The 24900-nt window shown below is 36.4% G+C and overlaps 1 protein-coding gene across 1 annotated transcript in view; it reads left to right on the plus strand.

Annotated features, from left to right (window-relative positions):
• The first annotated feature begins 1471 nt into the window (after positions 1–1471).
• Positions 1472–24900, plus strand: part of Rps6ka6 (ribosomal protein S6 kinase A6) — a 141508-nt gene continuing 118079 nt past the window's right edge. The window contains exon 1 of the mRNA XM_029473708.2: positions 1472–1556. The gene's annotated coding sequence lies outside the window, so the exon portion shown is untranslated. The remainder of the gene's footprint in view (positions 1557–24900) is intronic.

Below are 24900 nucleotides of genomic sequence, written 5' to 3' on the forward strand. Positions count from 1 at the left end.
GTAGAGGTTTCTAGAATATCTACCTTAACTAGTTTGTTGTTATACTGTTTCTCAATATATGAATTAAAGATTCTTTATTATCCTACAGGTATCAGAACTTTTATATAGATGAAGAAAAAAATCACAGTGCCTGTTAGTTGCCAATGTCCTAGGAATTCAACTTTCCTAGTTGCTAAAGGTATCTTGTTGGGGAGCAAAAAAAATTGAAGCAAAAATAATCCTAGAATGTAAGCGCCTGAAAGAGTGCGCGTGTGTGTGTGTGTGTGTGTGTGTGTGTGTGTGTGTGTGTGTGCGCACACACACACACACACACACACATGCACACACACACTTTATAATGACATTATTTCTTGTGAGATCACTGTTATATAATGACCAAGAAATTTCTTTCTGACTTTAGTGGATTTTTGAAACATTATCAGGCTGAAGCTTTGTGAGCTCTTCCTTTCTTTGACTGGGGGTTCAGATAGAGCTAGTGCTGCTCATTTGCCACAAAATAGTTGAGACTGAAAAACTGTACACATTCTTTCTAGTTATTGGTCTCTATGTATAGGTATCTAGTGTCTGTGAGAGTACAGTTTCTTTACTAATTCCAACTCAATGGGTGATTTATTGGAATTTTATCAGCAGAGAGAACAGGCAACAAGTTATTACCAGGTCCTTTCTTTGCCTCCCATTTCAAATCACAGTGCTTGTTACCTGCCAAGGTCCTAGGAATTCAACTTTTTTAGATGCTAAATGTTCTTTGTTGGGGAGCAAAGAAATTTTTCGACAAAAAAAAAAAAATACCCTCCTACTCTGTAACCCTGCAAAGGACTGAAGATATTATCTCATCAATCTCCCTTATTTTATCAACAAAAATACTGAACTCTAGAGAACTCATACCGAGTTATTAAAGAAATTGGTTTTCACAGACTTTTCTCCTTCCACCTCATCTTCCTGTCCCCAAGCATCTTCCATTAATTGTTCCTTTTTCCGGAACACTCTCCAGAAACCCAAGTGGCTACCTCAAGAGCTCAAGGCCTTCCTACCAAAAGGACTCTGTCCCTAGCATTTTTCTCAATGTCATCTTCCTCTCCTTGTTTTCTTCCCCCCAAATAAGAATCTAAATTCCCTGGCATTTATTCCACGCTTTCAGAACTTTTCTTGCAAGAAAACCTACTAAAACTCATCTGTGAAACTATTTAATGTTAATGGTGTGAACTGGTTAATGTGTTACTGCTTCCAGGAATGATATTTGCATTTTAACAGAGGCTGAGAATTTTAGATAGCCTAGTAAGGAGTATAATTCTGGGTGGGATGTCCCTTTGTCCTAAAGTCACAAGATAGAGCTCTTCATTGTACCTCAGGCTAACACTGTCACCCAGAGGGATTTGTCTGTCTGGTAAATTAGTATATAGCTGTAAGCAAAAAGCTTTGGATGCTTTTTTTTTTTTTTTTTAAGCACCACCTCTTTAAAAGCATTCTAAAGCGAAAGCCCTCCTGAAACGGGCTCAGCACTTCATGAAGAGAGTCACTTGGATGAGCACCAAGATCTCCAGTGGATCCTGTTGCAGGTTAGACACCAAGTCAAACTAAATTTTTTTCTTTATATGACAAATGACATAAACTAAAAAGCTATTTGCCTATTGTTTTTCAACTCTATCCAGTGTTAGTCACTCATAGCCACTAATATTTTATTTTATACGACTTAGTTTTGCCTCTCTGCCTTCTCTCTGTCTCTGTCTCTCTGTCTCTGTCTGTCTCTCTGTCTCTGTCTGTCTCTCTGTCTCTGTCTCTGTCTCTCTGTCTCTGTCTCTGTCTCTGTCTCTATCTCTGTCTCTCTCTCTCTCTCTCTCTCTCTCTCTCTCTCTCTCTCTCTCTCATTTACTCTTTTCTTTTCTTCTGCTTTTTCCACTTTCTCCTACCAGGAACCTCAAGTGCAGAAAAGTCACTCTCAAGTTGGCTTTGAAAAACTGTCAGGAAATCCTACTTTTCAAAGGGAAATTTTCAACACCTCAGTAAAGCAGTCACAATCCTGCCTTTTAGGAAAATGTAATGGTTAGACTCCCTCATCTATGGGATCTATATCACTGGATTAGACTGATTGATCACTAAAAAGTATTTTTTAATTAGATCTGTACTGATCATGTTTGAATTATTTTCTTGTTTTGTTTTCTGAATAGTACAATAACTATTTATAGAGAATTTACATTGAATTAGGTGCTATAAGTAATCTAGAGGTGTTTTAAAATATATAGGATGATAAATGTAGGCTATTTGCAAATATAGTAATTTTATATAGGAGATTTCAGTATTCATATAGTTTGGAATCTCAACAGATGAGGTGGGAAGAGTCTTGAAAATATAGCTACAGAGTATTATTTTTCTATGTTGAAAATTTAAAATGTGACTCTCCTCTGTATTTCCTTCTCTCTCTTTGTACTCTTCAATGCTGGAGTCAGACAGAGGACCTTGTACATTCTGAGAAAGCACTCTACCACTGAGATACACTCAGGCCATTTCTCAGGTGACCTTTTATCTTGTTTTAAGCTTACCATATTTGCTATCTTTTTTTTTTTCATTTAAATATAGAATCTCAATATGTCACAGTGTGATATGACTGTGGTGAACTGGTGTAAGTACTTCTGCCACTGCCTCACAAGTATTAGGAGTATAGGTGTATACTACTATGTCCCACTCTTACGTACACATTCTTTTGCATATGGTGTTCTTTAAACAGGGCTTTTGTTTTCAAGAAATAAGTGCTCTGAAAAATATGTCCTCACCAACACTCTTGCAGCAAGTACTGTGTTTTAATCAAAGTGTTAGAATTGAGCTAAGGAGCTAGTTAGTGTGCAAACCAGTCACCACCTTCTGAACTGTTTCTTATTCAAGAGGTCTAGAATGAAGCTCTGGAAAGGACAGTATAGTGAAGCATCCATCGACTCCTATGAGAGTTACACTATCTTTTAACACTGTGTCTCATCATTTAACCACACTGACACAGATTTCAAAATCTTACAGCCTCAGCTTCCTCAGTGTTTGGATTATAAGCATGTGCCATCATGTGCTACTTGCCTTGTGGGTTGTGATAAACTTAAATACCAAGTGTTTCAAAAGGTATAGTGCACTATCAAAGTCTCAATCTTACAAACTGAACACTTAGTCAAGTGGCCTTACTTCCACATTATTTTGCCAAGAGTTTTGTATGAAGTAATGAAATCATGAGGGCCAGGACCTACATATTTGCATGGCTTTTGATATCACTCACTATGGACAGTGGACAAGATTTTATCAACATTAGTCTCACACATGGAAATTCAACTGATGGAGATAGATGTCTTCTTTATAATCTACTAAAGTAATTTATTTTGCATATAAAGAAACTGTGGCTCTGAGACAGAAAGTGACTTTGTGAAAGCAGTAAGTATCTAAGCAGTACTAGGACCGAGGTCTGTAAACTCACAATGCTTTTCTGAGAACTGAGTGTTCCATAGGTTAGTCTCATTTCTTCCCTTATTTATTCTTCTTTTATTTCTTCCTTTATTTGTTCCTATGTATTTCACTGATTTATATCAATTTGAGAGCATTTTATGAAGTTAAGAGTGGCCAAATAGACTGAGCTCTAGTTAAAGAAGCAGACGACGAGGAAGACAAAACCCAAAATCACTGCAAATACCATGCAGCACAAGTCACTGTCAAGGCACTTCACAATGTCCAGTGCATGCCCTATTAGATTGTGGCTTGAAAATTGGACAATATTTTTAAATTTTAGACCTTATTTTATCCTTATTAAATTTAGATAGAATCATGAAATGATCACTTCACTTCAGGAAAAATATAACCAGGTATAATGAACTGATAACTACTGATACAAAATATTTTGAGCAAAATATTTACCACTTTTTATATTAAAAACTAAAGACAATAAATTATTTTAATAATTTATCATACTTGATTACTTATTTAAAGTTAAATAGCACAGAGCAGTACTCAGAGCCTGTATTTAATTAGTCAGTAATGATAGGCTAAAACAAAAGTTGGGTATTAGCAATGTGCTCTTATATCTTTCAGCAGCTATTACAAAAGTAATGGTAAGTAATTGTTTTCTCTCTTAAGCATCCTTATCTCTTCTGAAATCTAAGTTAGATTGACTATCACCATTGACTGTTTTTCTTATTTTGGTCTTTGATGTTTATTAAACTTTTAATTTGCATGTAATCCTTATAAAATATCCTAAATACAGTAAGAAATTTAAACTTTAAACTTTAGTCCATGTTACAAAGTGTCCAACTCTCTACTAGGTACTGAGTTAGACAAATCAGCTGTATCACACACTATTCCAGTGTTTGTCACTTGCAAAATTCTATAAAACCTGCTGCCTCATTTGATTGTCCCAAATATATGTTAGGCAAGGCAGACGATAGTCTCATTTTAGACTTTTCAAAGGAGGCTGTGAGAAAGATGAGGCTAAAAAAACTATAATACATTATTTATTTGTTTCTCAAACATGAGTCTGACACCAAAGAAGATGGTCTTGTCCCTCCACCCTAGGAGGAGAGTTTCTCCTTTTCCCTTCATAATCAATATTACCTTGCCCCATGCCTGTGATCCAGTACCTTAAGGCACCTTGCTCCTTGATAAAACACTTTCTAAGGTGTTGAACTAAACATTGCCCTCTCCGGGAATACGATTTACATTTTAACCAGAGCTCCTAGAGAATAGCACTTCACCCTGTTCATATCAACCCCCCTAGACAAACCTTTCTAAACCTCCTCATTGTCAAACAAGTTAATTTTAAAAGCAGCAGCCCAGTGGAACAAAGTCTCCACATTTGCTCCTAATCTTTTCTCCCAGAAATCTACCCTGCATGTCCAGCAAACTGGACTATTCCCTTTGCCCACGTAATCCCACTAGGTTAAAACTTCTCCCTATAAATGCTTCCCTAATCTCTGCTCCACCTTCACTATTTGCTCTGTTATCAGCCAATCTTTGAAGGACTTTAGATTTGCTGGTGGAGGATTAGGGCAGGAATTGAAACAATCGGCAGGATGAGGAGTGTCCACCCAACTAAAAAGGTGCAAGAGTTCTAACTGGAACAGGGTAGATGGAAGAGTTTTAATCACAAGCCTTGACAGTTTCAGAGCCTTGCGAAAGACCATGAATAAAATTGCTATGCATAGTAATCCTGGCTAGGAAGCTTTGCAGCCTGCCCTGGAAGAGAGGGATCCTGGGTATCAGAATCTTAGCGATGTAAAAACTATTCAGATCAGTGTTCAGAAAGTAGCGGCCTCTAAAGTTTAGAAGTAAAATGATGTGTCCACAGTCACGTAGCTAGAAAAGTTGCAGTAGAAACACGACTTACCTCATAGTTTACTCTCTGGAAGCTTCCAAAGAGAAGAACTTTGCCTGGTGAAGATATACCTTGTCTGTGTACCTTTGGCCACTTCCCCTCATCCAGGTTTTACCCCTGCCTTAGAGTTTATCTATAACTACCCCTTAATCATTCTACTCTTAGCAATTTTCTTAAAATGACATTTTTCCACACTTGTACACAGTAAAGAATCTTGAATTCACCTTAATGTACTTCAGTGCTACTTTAAAGTGATTTATATGGTCAATGCACCTAGTCTCTAGGGAGTAAAATCTTTAATATCTACCTGTGCTTTATAAGTCCTGTTGAGGCTATGACATTTTAGGGACTACTGTGTAGTAATAAGAGTTTGGCAATTCTGGCTGATCTTTAATTAGAATTCTTTAGCTCTCATTTCTAGTCTTCGAAATACACTTTCTTCCTTTTTATAAATGGGGACTGGTAACCTTCATAATAATCATACATTAATTGGGAAGGTGGGAATGTTTTATGAATAACCAATATAAAAATGTAGAATTAAAGATAAATTTCATAATCATGAATTACTAAGTTTATGCTTCAGCTTTATGTAATATATCTAAATGCCCTGACATAAAAAATGAAGAAAATAATACTCGTATATTTCTTGTATTTTCATCAACCATTTTATGATTGTATGATATTTTCAAACTTACAAATGTTATATATAATGTATATATGTTATTACAACATATAATCATTTATAATTTTATCATTATGTTACATTTATAGCCTGTGTGTAGCCATAAACCCTACAGTTTATTCTGGAGGCTATGCTTAAGTAGAATATTCACCACCAATCTTTTCTCTATAGTTGACACATTCTTCTCTGTTGGTTAGTCATTCATCATTAACTACTTTAATGACATATAACATCATTCAGTAATTATTTTTCTCCCTCAAGGAGGGTTCATAGTTGCTATGCATTCTGAGCTATTTTAGGCTTTAAAATACCCATTAAGTTAAGTCTTGGGACTTGGATTCATAAGCCCAATAGTTAGTAAACTGAGAAAAGATGCTAACAATGTTGAGGCCAGCCTGGGTCACATAGCAAGACTGTTGCAAAAACAACAAACAAACTAGAAAACAACAAAACAAGAAAAGAAAGGAGGAAGGATGGAAGCAAGAACAGAAGAAAGAAATTGGTGGTGACGTGTCTTGGTGGGCACTTGCTGTACAAACCTGGTGCTCTGAGTGCCATACTTGAAACCCAGATAAAGGTGGAAGGAAAAAAAAGACTACCTCCATAAGTTTCCCTTTCACCTCCATCCATGCACATGGCTGCATACACACCCATACACATACATCACAGTCATGTACATACCACATGGTGACTACTACTACTACTACTGAAATTTATATCACCAAACAATTTTCCTAATACTTTTGATCCTGTGCTTTATAATGTTATAGATACTTTCCTCTTGCCTTCTGATATTAGCTATATCTGAAAGGGTGCAACATATCTGATATCAGGCAGTTTTTCTTTTGTGTACATGACCTACTTTCTGGTTTTCACTGTCTTCTTTAGATGTAGTAGTGTAATTAGGCTCTGACCTTTTCAATTCATATACTACATTTACTTGAAGTACAGACTGTAGCCTTTAGATTTGCAAATCAATTCCTTGCATTAGTTTAGGAATTTTGCTTGTTCATTTTCTAATGTTTAATTCCATTTGTAAATGTTATCCTCTTTTACAATATACTTACTAGATCATTTTGTTTTTCCCCTATATCATTTTCTCTTTAATGACATTTCTTTGTCTTTGTTCTCTGCACTCACTGTGATTATCATATAATTTTCTTCTATTTAGTTAATTTAATTTTATGAATTTTATTGATATCCTTGTTGTTTCTAGTTTATTACCATTCAAATATTATTTTCCTAAATTTATTTCTCCAGCATTATGAAGATTTCTGTTGGGAACATTTATTTGCAACTCCTTCTGTTATATGCCTAGAAATGGTGTTGTTCATACCTCAATGGAAAATAATATACTTGGAAAACCTGGAAACAATATGCTTGGAAATTGTCTTTTCAAAAGTGAAACAGATATTGAGGCATCCCAAGATAAGTAAAAGCTAAGGGATATAGTGAATGGTAGCTATATATCTAGTCCTTACAAGAAGTGGCAAAAGGAAGGTTTTAGATTGAAGTGAAAAGAAACAACATACAACTTCAAGTTGTTCAAACAAAAAAAGATATCTTATAAGCCTAACTGTACAGTTATATTTATTATATTTATTTTTAGAATTCTTATATTTATTTATAAGTCTTATATTTGTTTCATATAGGATTTAAAGACAAATGCAAATAGAAATCACATTCAATGTTAAAGAGTATACATAAAAAGATTAAATACATATAAAAATTAAATTCACGTAAGGGGAAAGGATGGAGCTAAAGCTGGACAGGAGTTGGAGCTGGAGTAGAGCATGGCTAATGTTCAAAGTTAATTTCGTATCAATTCAAACTAGTTTATTATAAATTTAGTATGTTAACTATAATCCCCATGGTAACTACTAAAATAACTATAACATATACAGAAAAGAAAATGAAGAAGAAATCAAAATTATGTACTAGAAAATATTAATCAAAGGCAAAAATGTAATAGTGGAGGACCAAGGAACACAGATACACACACACACACACACACACACACAACTGGTATAAATAAAGGGGAAGGGAGAAGTAGTTTTCTTCAGGAATGTGCTCCACCATAGTTTGTCCATTTTCTAGAATTGCTCTAAACTTGTACACATATAGGAAACACTAATTGGACTTAGGTGATTATAAAAAAGAGGGTATGAAGTTGGGAGAGAATTATGACTGGAGGTGTTTAAGAATTGGAAGGGAGTGGCTGGAGAGATGGCTCCTCGGTGGTTAAGAGCACTGACTGCTCTTTCAGAGGTCCTGAGTTCAATTACCATCAGCCTCATGATGGTTTACAACCACAGCAATGGGATCTGATGCCCTCTTCTGGTGTGTCTGAAGATAGTGACGGTATACTCACATACATAAAATAAATAAAATCTTTAAAAAAAAAAGAGTTGGAAGAGAGACTGTGGAGTAAATACAATAAAAATACTTTGTATACATCTGTGAAATTCTTAAAGAATATATAAGAATATTTTTTGAAGTAGCAAAACAGCAGAAGTCCCTAAATATTTGTAAACATTTACCTGCAAATGGATTAAGCAACTGAAAAATAGATATTGGCATAAAGACAAAAATGTGTGCCTCCATCTATATGCTGCCTACAAGATACACTTTTTAAAAGATTGATTGATTGATTGATTGATTGATTGATTGATTATAAGTACACAGTAGCTGTCTTCAGACACTCCAGAAGAGGGAGTCAGATCTCATTGTGGATGGTTGCTCTCTGTGTTCTCGCTTACTCCGGCCCAAAGATTTATTTATTATATATAAGTATACTGTTACTGTCTTCAGACACTCCAGAAGAGGGAGTCAGATCCCATTACAGTTGGTTGTGAGCCACCATGTGGTTGCTTGGAATTTAACTCAGGACCTTCAGAAGAGCAATCAGTGCTCTTAACCTCCGAGCCACCTTTCCAGCCTGAGATACTTTTTTTTTTTTTTTTTTTTGAGCCAAGACTTTACTCTATAGCCCAGGCTCATATGAAATTCACTATGAATATCAGACTAGTCCAAAATTTATGGCAATTGTCCTGCTTCTTCTTTCTGAGTACCAGGATTCCATGTGTGCCCTCTTAAACATAGTTAAAATACATATTTTAGATACAAAGACACAAGATGATTGAAAATGAGAAAATATATATGTATTCCTGCAAATAGCAATAAAAACAGCAGGTTATACTAGTACTAGTCAAAACAGACTTAGAGCTAAGGAAAAAAATTTTAATTTAAAAATTTTTTAAAAATTAAAAAAATAACAAATATAGGGCTAAAGAATTACTCAGCAGTTAAGAGAAGTAAATGCCCTTCCAAAGGACCTGGTTTCAATTCCCAGCACTCACAAGGCAGCTCACAGGTGTCTGTAAGTCCAAGATCTGACACCCTCACCCAGATATACATTCAGGCAAAATGCCAATGCACAGAAAACTACTTTTGAAGGTAATTTAAAAATTTAAAAATTCTAAATACATGAATATGAAATAATTCACTATTACAAAGCAAACATGTTTAAAAACAGCTCATGGGTCAAAGAATAAACCACTAGAGAAATTCAGAAATACTTTGAGAATAATAAAAATGCAAAACACCATTTTAAATGTGTAAAATGTAGTGACAACAGTACCCAGAGGGAAAATTCATATTTGTAAATTACTATATTACAAACTGGAGAAAGAGAACCAGTATAGTGTGAGATACTGGGGAGGGTCACGAACTACAGAGTTGCATACCAGCTTGGGTAGCAGAATGAGGCTCTGTCAAAAAAAAAAATGAAGAAATATCTCAAATCAACAGCCTAGCTTTACATGTTAAGGAACTTAAAGGAGTCCAAAACCAAACATAAAACCAGTAGAGAAAAGGAAATATAGACCATGGCAGAGATAAATGAAATAGAGAAAAGAAGCTATTTGTAATCGAATTGTGAGTTGAACTGAGGGAATACATTTTTGAGACTTACTTTGTTACCAGAACTGTATACACAATAATTCCATTTATTGCAGAGAGCAACCTCATGAAATAAGTATGTCATCACTGTTTTACAAAGGAAGAAATCATGGCTCAAAAAGGTTTTAAAAATTGTCCAACATCAGAAGTAAGTTGTCAAACCAAATTTAGGTCTAGCTATATCGGAATCGAAAGCTGTTTTGTTGTTGTTTTAAGGTTGGTGGCTCAGAGAATAGTATATGTAAGTACCAAGAAAGAGAAGAAATTCAGAGACAATTTGCCTCTGGAATAAATAATGAAGGTCATTATTATTACCACCATCATTGTCATTATTATTATTTTTATTGCTAAGATAAACCCCAGGGTATTATGCATGTGCCTACTGCTGCTGGACTCTGTTTCTACACTTATCCTTAGATTTTTTTTAAAGTGACTGAATAGACTGTAGTGTTTAATAATTAATACTGAGAAGTCAGAAACAACTGATTTAGGGAAGGAAAGTCATTTAATTGAGGATATTTAGAGAGTGATGTGCCAGAAAAACATCCAAGGAGAGATAGCTGGTACTTGAAAGTACATCTAATATTTTTGAGACAGGGTCTACCTGTCTACCTTCACATCCCAAGTACTGGGATCATAGATATATCCCATCATGCCTGGCTTCACCTTAAAGTTTTTGGTTACCATGTGCCAAATGATTTACAAATGTACATTCTTTGAAGCAAGGTGAGAAATAAGAAGATTTATCAGTTTGGCAGTGATTGATGATATCGAGAATGTAAAGGAAGACTATTAGATTTAGCTAAGGGCCTACCTTTGGACAAGTACTCTGGAGTCTCATGCTTAAATTCTTAGAACAACGGTGTTGTCATTGACAGCACAGTACACACTCCATCATTCAGGAAACTGTCACAGGAGAGTGAAAGTTACAAGCCAGCCTAGGCTACACAAAAAGACCCTGTTTCCAGAAACCATAGCAGACAAACACAAATGGTAACATTTGTACTTGCCTTTACAGATTATGAAGGGTTTTCTTCAATTTATCAGGAACTGGCTTTGAGCAAAAGATAAGTGAATCAGGTTTGGCACTTCAGGGGTTTGAAGCAGCGTCAAAACATCTCTGTGGAATGGTCTAAGGGGCAGCTGAGATACAGATTTGGAGCTAGTGTGATAGGATAGGATTTCAGATATAGATTTGGGAGTCATCCACATAGATGTGATAGTTGAAGCTACAACAGTGGGCAAGATCTTAAAGGAAGAGAATGTGAAGGGAGAATAACTCCCGGAATAACTCTTGGCCTCACTAGTGCTCCATGCCTTTTTGGTATGTCAACCAGAGACACGTACTTCTCTTCTGGAATATTACTCCCTGGTAGTAATTCGTTATTTATGACACTGAAATTAATATACCAAGACTTTCCTTCTTGAAAGACAAGCCTTTCTGAATTCTTCTTAGGAAGTTCAGAGACTTTTTGCTTCTTTGTTATTGGTTACCAATAGGACCAGGGATTTTTCTCTTCCATTTTTAGAAAAGAATGTCTATTTCTTCCTACCAAACATAGATTCATGAACAGAAAACCTGAGTGCTTCTCTCATATCTTTACTTTCTCAGTTGAAAGACTGGACTTTCCCTCTACCCTGGTCCATGTGACTCAGAACCTTTTTGATGCTACACATTTTTTCTTCTTTCCCAAATCATTAGGAAAGCCACAATTTGACAAGGCAATTTCCATGTGATAGAAAAGTAAGAATATGTCCCCAGCATCTTGCTCTTATTGCCCTCTCAGCAAATAGCCAAGGTCAGAGTATTACTTGGTATTAGACCCTTAATCTCTTAGAGATGAAAGAAACTCTAGGCATCCATCTAACAAACTCTTTATAAATGAAGAAAATAAGATTCAATAAAATGCTAGACCAACATCATTTTGTAGTGGTTAAGTGTGGCCTGTGGGGTCAGACAGACCTGAATCTTTGCTGATAACTGCTTCAGTTCTCAACATTGAGTAATTTTTTTAACATCTTTTAAGATTTTTAAAAATTTTATGTATAATGGGTGCTTTATCCGCATATACACCTGTGTGCCAGAAGAGGGCACCAGATCCCATTACAGATGGTTATGAGCCACCATGTGGTTGCTGGGAATTGAACTCAGGACCTCTGGAAGAGCAAGCAGTCAGTGCTCTTAACCACTGAACCAGTCCCCTTTTTTTAACACCTTAAACTTTAAGTCTATAATATGGTTACATATGATTATAATAGCTTTTACTTTGTAAAGATTTTATAAATATTGAGTAGGCTATACCACCTAAATTATTTCCTTTATCATATAGCAAATAATATGTCTTTATAGTAATAGTTATTGTTCTTACCTAAGGAAGACAAACCACTTATTCAAGGCTATGAGAGAATATAATGATATAGAGATTAGAATTTATGCTAATCTTCTGCTCTAATGATATTTTCTCTCTTTAAAAGATCAAGTTTTCTTCAACATAAGTATAATGTTTAATTGGTATGTAGTACAATCTGAGAATAGACATTCCTTCATAAAATTGAAAAAAAAAAACTTAAAAAAATCACCAAATGTCCAAATTTCATTAGAATAAGGTAAAAATAACTTTAAAATTTGAAAAAATAGTACCTAGGTAGATGGATATTTTCCCCTCAACATTTAGAAGTTGGTTTCATTTCTTTTTATGTTTTTCTTGTCACCTTGGTACCTGTGGAGCTACAAATGAACCATAAGCCAAGGCTATCCTGATATATTCAGGTTTAAAAGAACTTTAGAGACAATGATTTTCAATAGCTCCATGATGTTAACATGTTCCAGAGATCTGAGGAATGAACAAGTAAAAATTGTTAAGGAGTTGGATAAAAACAGCCCAGTGGAGAACCTTCAGAATGGAAAAGACAAAAAAACTCGGAGAAGTAAGCAAGAAGACAGGTCCCAAAATTTAATCCTAAGATTCAGGAGAGAAATCCTGTGAGAAAGAAGCAAATGAACAAAGATAGAATTGAATCTATCATTTTTTTTCTCTGGCGCTCCAATAATGGTCAAGTTCACTTACAGGATTCTTTTTAAAAATTCTACATTTACATTTATTTATTTATTTACCTATTTATTTATTCTGTGTGTACAGGACAGAGAACAATTTGTGGGCATCAGGGTATGAACTTTGTTCATACGGCTTGGTGGCAAGTTCTTTTACCCACTGAGACATCTCTTTGGCCCCTACTTAATGGTTTCTTAATTTTTTCCAGTTGTGATTCATGCCAGTGCAACTACATCCTAGAAATAGACTAAAATCAAGTAGTTGCTACCCTCAGTTTAATAATAATTCATCTGGTTTATCTACGATGTTTTCCCCAAATTTCAGACTTCTATTTCCTTGGACCTTGCTTACCTCAAAAGCCGGTCTGTATATTAATTTAGAACTACACATAAACCCTGCTGTCTTCTTTCCATGTGATATAGTAACATATTGATACTATTGATTGAAATAGAACTTAAGTTGAACAAAATAGTAGAAATTACTGACAGTAGAAATTAGAATACCTATCTCATTCATTCACTCATTTACTCATTCATTTAGTCTTTCCTTCATTTATCATGTTACTGGGAATTGCATTTGGGTCTTGCCCATGTTAGGAAAGTACTGTACTACTGAGAACCTAAGCCCTCCTGTTTATTCTTCACTATTACGTATTTTTAAAAAACAAACTTTTATTATTACATTAGCAAGGTGAAAGATAGGTTTCTTTCAGTTTCAGAAAATTTTATTTTTTTCTACCTTCAGTTGGTTGACTTCTCCTTCCCAGTGCCTAAGATTCTGCATGAGTCTTAAATAGTCTAATCCATTACACCTACGAAAATACTTGTAGAGGACTGAGTCCTTCAAACCATGGTAGGAGACAATAAAACTTCCAAAATGTAAAATTACTTCTTAAAGTAATTGATTTACTATATGAAGAATTTTACTACAACTTTGTATCTTTTACCAGCTGTGATTAAAGAACTTGAAAAGTTTTGCCTGGGTTTTTTTCGTGTATAATTTATGATTCATTCAATTAGCAACAATTTACTATCTGCCACTTTCTGTGCTAAGTAGGCACCATGCCATCCTACAAGAAAACCTTTATGTGAATATTATTTTAAATGGAGATGCTTGAGTGCACATTTAGTTTTTTTTTCCCTGTGATTTTCTACACAGTCTCAACATCTGCTCACCCTTTCACGTCTTCAGCCCTTGGCACAATATTTGCTACCACCTGGGCCCTATTATGTCAGTGCCATTCATCTGTTCCATTTTCATGGTGACTAGTGATGCCTCTAGTTATTTTTATGAATGAGCAGCATGCCTTAGATCACTGGTTCTCAACCTTCCTAATCCTGAGAGACTTTGGTACAGCTCCTGGTGTTGTGCTGACTCCGACCATAAAATTATTTTTGTTGCTACTTCATAACTTTAATTTTGCTACTGTTATGAATAATAATGCAAATATCTGAGTTTTCAGATGGACTTAGGCAAACCCTGTGAAACAGTTGTTTGCCTCCTCACAGGGGCCTCCACCCAAAGGTTGAGAAGCACTCCTTTAGCACTCATATGATCCCAAATACTGCTGGTGCAAATCAGTTTGGGCATGACAGCAAGAGTGCTGTTCTTCCATGAGTTCTATGTAACCTTGTGTTGATATTTCTGTGCTGTAAACTTAAATAAAAGAAAAGTAGATTTCTTTTTGACGTGCAAATCCAGGTCTTCAGGTACATTCTGTAACAAATAAGCCTAAATTTGGGATAAATTTTAAAAGATGAAACGAACATAAAACGAAAAAAGGAGAAATTATTTGCCCAGTAATCCTATCGCCAGGACTGACAGTGAACTGAGACACTTCCATCATCAACTCAGCATTTAGTTAGGCTGGATGTTGTCCTCTGTATTTTCATACTACCGCTTCAATTATCATGTCTTTTTATGTCCTTCCTTAATTTTGTGTTTTCTTACCAGTTCAGTTGCTGAAAATTGTACTTTCCAACCTAAGAATTTCAGTCATACAGTGGCTTCTCTGCTGCTGGTACTTTGGGGATGTATTGCAAGAAGGATGCTGAGAGCATGCTGAGAGCATCCTCCTTGGCTCAATTTGTGCCTTCAGTTTTGCTCCTATGTTATCTTCAGAAATCTACTTCTGCCCATGCCAGTTATAATGTCAAGTTACCAAGTGCTGCTTGCATGTTAGGACCCTGCTTTGGTATGTACTTTTGCGCCAAGCCTGGATCAGAAAGCATTAAGCCCACTGCCTATTTTAACTTGTCTATTTCCTGTTCTCTCCATTTTTATAAGTGAACCAGTCTCTGACCTTAGCTTTGCCCTTTATGTCTTGACCCTTTTATGCCACAGCAGTTGATTTCCTCTTCCTATTATCTACAAACTGCTTATGAGTAAGACTTGCTCACCAGAATATGCTTTCTGCCTCACTGGCACACCAAATTGTCTGGGAGAACTAAGGAAACCAGGTCCAATTTCTCCACAGCAGGCAGAAGACAGCAGCTCCTTAATTTTGAGGCCAAGTCGGCCTCCCAGTTAGGAAGCTGACAACACTGATATAATGTCTACACAGACAGGGTTAAATTAGACATGGCCAAAGACTGAGGAGTCCTCACTTGTGATTGGTGAGGACAGGGATTCCTGGAGTCCTGCCACTCCCAAAAGGGTATAAATGGGCTGCACTGAATTAGAATCTTCACAGGTGGTAGAGAGAAGGCAGTCAGAGTGGCCAGCACAGGCTTAGAAGCAGAAAGCAGCATTCAGGTAAGATTTCTGGTTGCTACAGTATGTGGACTGTGAAATCATTAAGGATTTGTACGTGTATACATGTGTGGGTGCCTGTGTGTGTGCTTGTGCACGTGCGCGCATTCGCACATGTGTGTGCGTACATGCATGCGTTCTGGTTCTGAGCACTCAGAGCTCCTTGAGCAAGTCTCACTCAAATCGATTATTTCTTCCCCGAAGCTGAAGATTGCTCCAATTTTTTTATTCCCTCTCTCACACCTATCACTGATAGGTTATTTCTGAAGAGTTGTTGGTATTTGTTAAAAGGTAGTTCCTTTTCTTGAGAAAAACTGGACCTCTCCAGGATAGCCTAGAGCTGATGAAGAATAACTATATTCAGCTGCATCCATTAAGGAGGAAGCTGGCAAGAGAAGGGAAGGTTAGGACTGTTGCTCCCAAGCCAGATATGGCTTGGAGGGAGCAACCAGGGAATTGAGAAATCTGTGCCAAAGCTGAGGAGGCCTTTAGGGTGATACCAGAAGGCTTGGCATGAAAGCTGTTTGGATAATCATCCCTCACACTTCTGCAGTGCTCTGTGCTTTGCAAAGTGCTTTCATGTCTGTGATTAAATCCGATGTTAGAGGTAAAGGAACTTGCAAGGTCACAAAGCAAGAGGTGGCAGAGGTGGAACTCCAAAACCGGGACTCCTGCTTCTTGGTCCTGTGCCCTTGAACTGCAGCAGGCTGGCAGCCTCTGGATGAATGTGAAGGGCCAGCTTCTCTGTGGTGAGTAGCTTTTCAAGTGTTCTCACAACAGGCATGGAAACCTCAGAATGAAAAAACTACCTTGTCACTGATTGTTCCTGGGGACTATGGCTAATGTGGCTCAGTATAACTGGACAACTTTTCAGCATTCAAATTTGTTTTCTTTAGTAGCCAGCCTCTTCTCCTTTTTACCAGCACAGAATTAGTACTTTGTGTTTTTAATCAGTGCTGGGGATAAAACTCTGGACCACTTCATGCCACACAACTGCTCTACCATTGAGCTACCCTAGCCCAAACTGCAAAGCTTTGGCAATAAACAGTGAGTCTTACACCTAGTGAGGGCCACGAGGCTCACTTCCCTTTACAGCCAGCCATGGGTGCACTGGTTACATCAGGATTGGCATCCAAAAATCTGGTGTCTGAGATTGAGCGGATAACCTCTCTTCAAATCATTTTTCTTAAAGTTCTTACTCTGATTAAAGTGAGCTGGGAAATGAGCATTTTCTAGCCCCATGTCAATTAGCTAGTGAAAGACAAGTCTAATTGTTCTTTCTAGATCTGAAGTTTTAGGCACTTTGTTGGGGCATAGAGAGTAAGGAAAAAATTTCATCTACTAATTCTAAATAGCTGAGACATATATGTGCAGATACATGACATACCATTCTCCTTATGCATCACCCCTTCCTTCACTTCAAGGCAAAGCAGCCAAGAATAATTTTGTTCTTCCTTTCTTTCACTGTCAGGATGACCTACCTCTAAGATTTACTCCTAGATTTGCTTTGTTGTTGCCCAAACTCAAATTTTGAAATAGTATAGACATGGAATGATTTTTCTTAATTCTTCAAACTTCTATGAATGATATTGATGTCTGACAAGTTATTGAACATAGGTAGGTGTCTGAGGACAGATGCTACCCAATCAGAAAATAGGTTTCTGAAGGCAGATGCTACACAGTCAGAATTCTCCTGCTCTATACATGTGAGGGGGCCCTTAACTCACACACAAATACAATAGTAATGTTGCTTATTTGACATCAAATAAATTGTGACTTGCCTTTGAGCTAGGCATGATGACAATACTTGTAGCATGAACACTCAAGAGGCCTAGGCAGAAAGATTACCATGAGTCTAATACCAAACTGTGCTACATAGTGAGACCCAGAGTCAAAAGTAAAAGCAATTTGGAAGCTTCTCTAGCTTTGACTTGTTCTTCTTCCAGAGGTTTGTTGTTATTGTAGAAAACTTAACGAAAGCATAAGAACAGAGTACCCCAAAATGCCAAAGGTACATCATGTGCAATCAGCCAATGACATACATGTTGTAGAAATTTCATTACATTACCTCTGTTCTCTCATTATTCAGTTATCAAAGACAGTAAATTCATTCATTGATAATTTAATTGTTGCTTCATTGAAACAAAAAAAATTATAGTCGATATGTTCAGACCTTAAGACCTTTGAAATCTCATACTTAAGAAGTAGATCTTTAAAACTTTGTTCTGTGCACAATATCATTTCCCTTCTTCTGACCCTCAATTTCTTCCTCAAAGAAGCTTTTATGCTTTCATTTACAAACAAGTTTGCCAGTAGTCTGTGAGTGTGCCCAATATCAAAACCCCCATTCCATCTAGTATAGTACATACAGAAAAGTGTGTTACAGCTGGGTTTGAGTGCTGTAATGTTTTGAATAAAATTAGCCTTGTTTTAAATTGACTTGACTTCTTGTTTTGCTTGATGGTTATGATTTATTTATTTGTTTATTCTATTCTTCCTTTCTTGAGACACTATCTCAAATAGCTCTGGCTGGTTACAACATTTTTGTGTAGCCAGGCTGGCCTTTGAACTCTTGATTCTCCTGTTTCTACTTCTCAAGTGCTGGAATTATAAGCAAGCAATACCACATCTGTTTCATGTAGTGCTGTGTATCAAAGATAAGGCTTTGTGTATTCCAGGTAAATAGCCTATCAACTGGCCAATGCCCCTAACATGCTGTTCTCATTTTTGGATTTGGTTTTTCACTGTTGACAGGCTATGCTCATGATCAGCAAGAATATTTTTAATGATGTCTTATAGATGTAGTTGTATATTGTTGTTAAGTCAATTCCCCTTGCGAAGTTAATTTTTTGAAACTAAATTAGTATATTTTGTCTTTGTTTCTTAACCTTTTAAATATGGTTAGATTTGCCTCTCCTTTTAAACCAGTATCAAACCAGATTGCTTTCTTTCCAGTTTTGTCATCTGACAATTTCAAAAGGACTACTTTTATGTTTTCAGTTGTGACATTGACCATAATGTGAATTTTTTTTAAAAGAGAGGACCTTATAAATGTCCACCATTATTAACAATTAGGTGAGAATGGTTTGTCTCCTAACTATAAATCCTATTTCTTTAAGCCACATTTTATCTCTCTTAACAAAAGGGGCATTGTATTTTGTTCAATTATAGGTATAAGGCCTTAATATGATTTTCTAAGATTATTTACACTTCCAAAAAGGAACTGGGGTTAGTTTGGCCTGACTTGTGCCTCTTAACCCATGCTATCTTTTTAAATGGTCTCTGTCTTGCCAGTTTGTTATCTAGAGTTAGCAAAGTTAAATCACAAGTCCGTAGCCCTCCAAGTACTTTTATTACCCTAACCATCCTGAAACAGAATTCACATTTGAATTGATGGAACTCCTGTTTCAGAATCAAACATTTTAAATAAAAAAACTTACCTGCAAGTCAGCACAACAAACAGTGTTGAGAGAATATAATGCTGTTCTATGAGGAGAGATAGTGGAGAAGATAAGAAACAGTAGTCTCTTCCTTTCAAGAGTGATCATCTTCCTTCCTGGGCATTTGTGTTAGAGACCAGGTGAAAATTTAAAACCACATATTGATAACATTGATTCAACTTTGAAAAACAAAGAAAGCCAAGGACTTAAGTCAATTGTGGTGTAATAAAAAAGAGAAGTTGATATCAAGACTTGGGTTAAAATCTGAGTTCTAACACATAGTAGCCAATTTATATTGGACCAATCTCTTATTATTCAGGAGACTAACAAGGTAAGCTTTGTGTTTTATAAACACAGACAATATCTAGTGGATTGTGTTGTGATGGTTAAAGGAGAGTCAAGATATAGCCTAAATTCCTGAATCATTCTTACAAAAGGTATAAAATGAAACAAAATTGTTCAATGGGGGATTCATGTCCTACTGTTGTACTTTTTGAACTTTTTTCAGAGAAATCTTAGTTTTTATCATTTCATAAATGAAAGATGTATATGTGGACCAAATCAAGTTGATCAGTATCAACTCATTATCTTTCAAAGTAATAACTAGACATTATTAAAGTAATATTGGGCATTTTAATACAAATATTCACAAATATACATACATTTTTATCATATAGTAAAGTATTCTAATTCCTATGATATGAATTTAATATCATTTTGGGTTAGGAAAAATCAATATTTCTTATATATCAAATTTGAAAGAGATTGTACAGTTGTGTTGTCTCTTACACTGCAAAGGTTATGAACAACAATCTATTGAAGTGTGTAAATGAAACTAGTATGGCACTCTAGTCACTTTTAACTCACTCTTTACATTTTTGGAATATAATTAGATTGATACATTAATACAATCAGCATACCAATTTAAAGAACCCACACCCAAAGCTTATAACCAACATAAAAGAATTAAAGACCACTGTTTTGAAGGAATATATGTATAGATAATTTCTGGTAGATCATACTTTGAATCAAATTCCTCCATTCCTCTAATGAGTCCACCCCTCCTCTTGAACTATTTATTTCTATCAATATCATTCTCCACATTACCCAAACAGGGAACTTGGAAGACATCTTTAACTTTCTTTTATTATCTATCATGTAAAATTAGTTGCCAGGTCTATTTTTGAAACAGCTTTCATATTTGCTTATTCTTTTCTAATTCTATTGCTAGCCATGCTAGTTCATGTTTCAGTTAGATTTTTAAAAATAAAAGGGTTGCTGCAGTATTTTAATATCCTCCTCTCTGTCTCCAGTCTCTTGCTCCATTGTTATTTGTGTGCCAGCATGTCTCAGCCCTACTATTAGAGTAAGGACTGTTTCAAACAAGAAGGCATGGCTGGCATCTTTAATATATTTGTGATGGTGCCTTCCATGTGATAGACATTCAGTTGCTTCTAAATAGATAAAATTGCATTGGGCTTTGAGTTTCTGTACAGAACTTAAAATTAGTGGGTTTTGAAACTCATGTGATCTTCCAAGTTCATAGAGTCTAATAAGATTAAAGTGATACTGACCACCATCAACAAGCAATGTTTCTGTGTAAGTTCTTTTTCAGAGAGCTACTTATTCTGATTGAATACTCTGCAGAAGGTAACATGATCTGAGAACAAAATCTATGAAAAATATATGTGTATTTTCAATGACATGCCCCATATGCGTAGGAGTTGAATTCCAGGCTATCTTTTATTAGATTCCTATGATTACCTGCATGGGTGGTATAAGCTTGCTATGTTTACAAAAATAATTAGGTCTTTTTCCTTCCACTATTTACAACTTTCCTGGCGGTACAGCATAAGGAGTGAAAAAAGTATGATCCCAAATCTGACATGACTTAGGGTTCTCAGAAGAAAACCTCTGTAAATTCAGTGCAGTGATAGGAAGCTGTGCTTTGGGAAGAAAGTGGAAGGAAGGAAGCTCTAGCCAGTTCTGTTATTCTTGAACAATTAGACCTGGCATTCCTTGTTTCTACAAAACCTTCAGAAATAGTGTATACCAAGTAATCTCAATATAGACAAGTTTCTGAATGCATAAATACTTCTATTTTCTTCACCATTTATTAATGTGTTACAACTACAGTGAGTATATTTTGCCAAGGACTTGGAGTAAAAATACTTTTCTCCTTCTTCTTTTCCTTTCTAGTTGTTAATATTATACACAAGCCCCCCTCCAAATACTAATTATTGAAATTATCTTCTTTGCACAATATCCCTTTCAGACTCTACCATCAGCTCTGACATTTCCCTTTGAGGACTCCATAACAATTCAGTCAGTTTTCTATGATATTTGAAAAATATAAACATAAGTCATACTCTTGCTGTAAATCTCTCCTGTTTTCAGCATATATACCTTATGTTTAGTTTGATTTTAAACCCCAAAGGATTTTTCCTTTGTTTATATGAGATTGTTTCAGCACTAGAGAAACTGAACATCCATTGCTAATATTGGCAGCAGTGGCTGCTCCGTGTTCCAGACTGATTATAGCCAACTCCTTTAGGCCTGCATGACAAAGAGGCTGCTGACATCACCATTGATTGCTCTGTTTCTCCCACGCCAAAGCAATCTGTTAAATCAGTATAAAATTGATTTTTGCAACTTGAAGCTACAAGGATACAATTGGTTTCTAAGCTGCCACATCAATCAGATATTTTTAAAAAAATCGTTAGTGAGCCTGTGTATAATGCATGGGTGTTTCCACCCACGTGATTGAATGATGTGCTCTCTCTTTGTATGCACATTTTCCTTGATAAATTGCAGGAAGTTATATCATACCGTATGAGCTTCTTCATATAGGTTACTTGTCACGAGTCATGTCAGAACAGTTACTATAGCAAATTTCTAGGCAATACAGCACTACTGAAGAGGGTACGCTCTCTTGTTTATTCTAACTTGAGAAGGTCCCAGAGGCATTTTCTTGACTGGCTTCTAATTTGTGGAAATTAAGTTTGGTGTTCGATCTGCTGCTTTTAGTAGTCCTATTGAGTAAGGTTTTACTCTCTAGAGGTGTTAAGGTCTCTGCAGTTGTCTCCATTCTGTATGTCTACTGAAGCTTATTATTATAAGAGGTTTTCTGAGCCTTACCTGTTAAATGAACTTTACCACAACATCAGAGTTTTATTTGGCTTATTTGTTTTACACAAAGACATCTGAAAAATTTCTGCAACCATCTTGTTTGTCAAGCTATACGTTAAGGCTCAAAGAATACCAATAACTAAAGTTTTGAGGAGAAAATTCTTGTTTCTTTTCGGTGTTGAGGATTTATGAAATTATTTTTCTTTTTAAAATTATTATTATTCTTTTATTTATTTACAATCCAGCCATTGCCCCCCACCTCTCCCCTCCCTGGAGCCTCAAGTCTCTCAGGGATTAAAAGGATTAGGTACATCTCCCACTGAGACCAGATCAAGCAGTCCTTTTGAAATGGGGGGTGGGGGCTTGGCTTCAGACCTGGTTGGTGGCTCAGTATCTGCAAATTTCCAGGGGTCTGGGTTAGGTGAGACTGCTGGTCTTCCTATGGAGTCACCCTCCTCTGCAGCTTCTTTCATCCTTCCCCTAATTCAACTACAGAGGTCACTGACTTCAGTCCATCGGTTGGGTGTAAGTATCTGCTTCTGTCTCAGTCAGCTGCTTGTTGGGCCTCTGGGGGGGGGGGGGGACAGCCATGCTAGGCTCCTACTGTAAGCACACCATAGCATCAATATTAGTATCAGGCCTTGGTGTCTGTCTCCCTTTGAGATGGATCCAAATTTGGGCTAGTCATTAGACCTCCTTTCCCTCAGTCTCTTCTCCACTTTTAAAGTCCCTGCAGTTCTTTTAGACAGGGACAATTCTGGGTCAGAGATTTTGACTGTGGAATGGCAACCCCATTCTTCTACTTGATGCTCTGTCTTTCTGCTGGAGGTACAGTCTTCGAGTTCCTTCTCCCCACTGTTGGGCATTTCATCTAAGGTTCCCTCACATTGAGTCCTGAGATTCTCTCACTTCCCAGGTCTCTGTACATTCTAGAGGGTCTCCCCTCCCGAAGGCTGCATATTTCCATTCATTCTGCTGGCCCTCTGGGCTTCTCTCCTGTTCCCCACTCCATATCTGATTCTGTTCCCCCTTTCTCCTCCTCTCCCCTTTCCCACCCAGGTCCTTCCCTCCCTCTGCCTTCCTTGATTATTTTCTTCCCCCTTCTAAGTAAAGATTGAAGCATTCTCATTTGGGCCTTTCTGATGGTTAAGTTCTGTAGGTTATATCCTATGTATTCTGTACTTTTGGGAAAATATTCACTTATCAGTGAGTACATAACATGCATGTCCTTTTGGGTCTGGGTCACCTCACTCAGGATGTTATTTTCTACTTCCATCCATTTGCCTGCAAAACTCATGATGTCCTTCCTCATTCTTCATATCTGAGTAGTACTCCATTGTATAAATGAACTACATTTTCTGTATCCATTCCTCTGTTGAGGGACATCTGCATTGTTTCCAGCTTCTGGCTATTACAAATAAGGCTGCTATGAACATTGTGGAACACATGTTCCTGTGATATGGTGGGGAATTTGGGTACTATGTTGTATATGTAATAATTTTTACTATCTATTCATCAATTACAAGACATTTAGATTGTTTACATTTCCTAGATACTGTGAATAATGCAGCAATAACATTGCTGAGCAAGTATCTGCAGAATAGAATGCTGAGTCCTTTGGGGATAATCCTGAGGAGTTGGATCATATGTTATAGTTATATTAGGTTTTTGAGTGCTCTCCACACTAATTTTCAGAGTGGCTGGCCCATTCTGAATCATATCAACAGTTTTGCCCACATCTTCCCTAGCACTTGTTGTCAGTTGTTTTGTTGATCTTTGCCATTCTACCCGAGGAAGGATGAATTCTCAAAACTGTTTTGATTGACATTTTCCTAACAGCTAGGGAATATGAACGCTTTTTGAGAAAATCAGCTTTAAAGATAGGCTCTACTTTTAAATGAGAGAAGTAGAAAAAGTATTGCAAACAAAAGGGATTAAGAAACAAGCAGAAATTGCCATGCAAATATCTGAGAAGATGATTTCCAAGTAAATTTAATCAGAGACAAAGGGCATGTCACTATTATCAAGAAATCAATTAGGAAAATACCACAATACTTAACATATTTGCATCAAACTCTAGTTCACCCAACTTCATAAAAATGTACTAATAAAGTTAAATACTCAGTGATTTCAACACCCCACTTTCTCTAATAAATATGTCATTTAGAAAAAATAGACAAATCTCTCTCTCTCTCTCTCTCTCTCTTTTTTTTTTTTTTTTTTTTTTGTGGTTTTTCGAGACAGGGTTTCTCTGTATAGCCCTGGCTGTCCTGGAACTCACTCTGTAGACCAGGCTGGCCTCGAACTCAGAAATCTGCCTGCCTCTGCCCCCCAAGTGCTGGGATTAAAGGCGTGCGCCACCACGCCCAGCTTGACAAATCTCATAATTAAATAATATTTTCTCTCAAATGGACCTAGCAGCTGTATATACATACATATATACATACATACATGTATTAGATATATATGGTGTATATACATGCATATATATACATATATATGTATGAATATATATATACACCATATATATACATATATACCTAATACATA

This window comes from Mus caroli, unplaced genomic scaffold, assembly GCF_978045245.1.
Source record: "Mus caroli unplaced genomic scaffold, Mus_caroli_1 scaffold_5, whole genome shotgun sequence".
Lineage (NCBI taxonomy): Eukaryota > Metazoa > Chordata > Mammalia > Rodentia > Muridae > Mus > Mus caroli.